The sequence below is a fragment of the Piliocolobus tephrosceles genome, chromosome 4 (assembly GCF_002776525.5).
Source record: "Piliocolobus tephrosceles isolate RC106 chromosome 4, ASM277652v3, whole genome shotgun sequence".
NCBI lineage: Eukaryota > Metazoa > Chordata > Mammalia > Primates > Cercopithecidae > Piliocolobus > Piliocolobus tephrosceles.
This window is the reverse complement of record NC_045437.1, coordinates 74635385-74638023: the sequence shown is the minus strand read 5'-3', so window position 1 is coordinate 74638023 and position 2639 is coordinate 74635385.

The window sequence follows — 2639 nt, the reverse complement described above, 5'->3', positions numbered from 1 at the left end:
GCAGGGCTGTCTTTGCAAATTTGCCATGTGCTATTATTTGTGTATGGCCAGGTAGGTAAAATAAATATATTGGGTGCCAAATGTGAGCTGCAGATGATCATGATGAAATGTGGACTTCTCACCTGACAGCTTGATTTTTCTAATCTAAACATGGAACATTTTCAACCTACATATGCTCACAAAAGAACATCACAGTGATAACAACACAGGAAATACTTATTGGACAGAAAAGAAAATATGTAGATACGCAATGCTTGGCAAGAATAAAGAAATATGTGCTAATTTATTTTAATGTGGTTATTTAAAGGAAACATTATATAAGCGATTTTTATTTTATTTGGATTCTGAGATTCCTTGTTTGCCTGTCAGCTTATTATGTTATAAACACTGAAGAAATTAATGAATTGTAGATGTGTACAACATTTATATATTATGTAAAAATATGTACACATGTATATATATATTTTACTGATTATTAAAAGTAATACATCCTTATTATAGAAAATCTACCAAATATGAGGCATAAACCAAAATACTCACCTTCCAGAGATAATCATATTAACGTTTTCTCTCCTCTGTTTTGTTTTACATAGTTTAGAGGATCCTGTATGTATAAAATTGAATACGGGTTTATTAAATTCCATTGTAGGATCCTAGAACTTACTTCACTATTTCCTATAATTGGATGTTTGTATGGTTTCCTGTTTTTTCCTATTATAAATATAAAAGATACACATCTTTTATATAAACCTTTGTTGGCATTTCGCGTAACTGCCCCAGGAGCTAGTCCCAGAGATGGAATGAATGAATTAAGTAGAGTAACATTTTTAAGGCTTTTGATACCTATTGCCAACCACTTTCCACAAAGCTTAGGCCAATTTACAGTGTAAGCTTATTTTAATCAGAGTTGATGTACTTTGCCCACATGAAGAAAGGGCTGTGGTTTCAGGTTTCCTAAGCAGTGATCTCCTGTGGTTGGTAATGATGTTCCTTTGTGGTTGCCCTGAGGAAGATGTGAGAAAGTGTTGCAGAGGCCTATTTGTCTGCTGTTAGGGAGTGCTAGTTCTTCTGGTTAATTCACATAAAGGCTTTCTTCTTCTTCTTCTTCTTTTTCTTTCTTTTTTTAGATTATGTGGTCCTCAGAAATAGTATTTAATGTTTTAAACATTAATATTAATTGAAAAAGGAGAGAATTTAAATAATGGCCTATATATTTTCTTTACCTTTGTATATGTATGTTTGTGGTAATGAGAAAAAAACCTGGAATTTATTATTAGAAAAATGGGTCTATAAAAGTATTTATGCTCTTTTGCCCACTCCACTTCCAGCTTTACTGACTTTAAATATTTTGTCCTCAGTACCTCAGTCCTCTGAGGTATTTGGCTGTGTGCAGAATGTCATATTCCTGTCGCCTCTGTTGATGAGGATGTGGCTTTGTGCCTGTGGATGCCTGTGTGCAGAGGCTGGGCTCTCTGAAGGCAAAAAGCAATCACTGACTCTGTGGCTGCTCCCGCGTGATCCCTGTATCCTACACACACTGGTTTCCCACCACCGGCTGTCTGGTGACAATGTGTCTACTGTGCTTGAACTGTTTAAATCCAGGGTATCATTAGGACACTGTCAGTTACTCCAAGATTCAACAGTATGGGTATGCGTGCTTTGGACATAGTAGGAATCATGTAAAGGAAGGAAAGCAAGAAGGCAGGGTAGACACACAGCCCCATTCACACTTAAATGCAAGGCCAAGGAGTGGGGGCTGTTTTCCGATGAATCTTTCAGTTTCTGCTAGTGTATGGCTATCATCATTCTATGTGGCAGTGTAGGGATCTTCTTTACTTTCCCGCTTTCTAATTGGCAACTAAATCCTATTTCTGAAAAGCAAAAATAGATGTTGCAAACAGGTATCTTTCTTTGGGTTGCCTTGGTCACCTTTAGAGTGCCTTTTCATAGGAAGAAGGAGAGAATGAAAGTTCTTTTGCTGAAGAGGAGCTTCCTTCTCAGAACTTCTCAGAACATTGACCATGACTGCTCATGGCTAATCTTGGCTCCTTTGCCCTACAGGGAAACGCTGAGAAAAGCCTGAGAACTCAGGACTGGGGACAGGCTCTAGAGGAAACTAATCCACCTTCAGTGAGGCTTGCTTTTGTCCAGACACTGCCTATTTAGTACATTAGTAACTTTATTTTATTCAAAATATAGCATCTCACTATATTTCAAAGTGGTTTACAACTCTGTAAAAAATAGAACATCTTTACTAGGGGATGGTAGAATATAAACAGTAGGAACACAAATATTAATACTACCCTCACAATGCATGCCTTACAAAAGATGTTTGCTTAGTTTTGTTATATATAAAAACATGTGGCTCAAGCCTGTAATCCCAGCACTTTGGGAGGCCGAGACGGGCGGATCACGAGGTCAGGAGATCAAGACCATCCTGGCTAACACGGTGAAACCCCGTCTCTACTAAAAATACAAAAAACTAGCCGGGCGAGGTGGCGGGCGCCTGTAGTCCCAGCTACTCGGGAGGCTGAGGCAGGAGAATGACGTAAACCCGGGAGGCGGAGCTTGCAGTGAGCTGAGATCCGGCCACAGCACTCCAGCCCTGGCGACAGAGCAAGACTCCGTCTCAAAAAAAA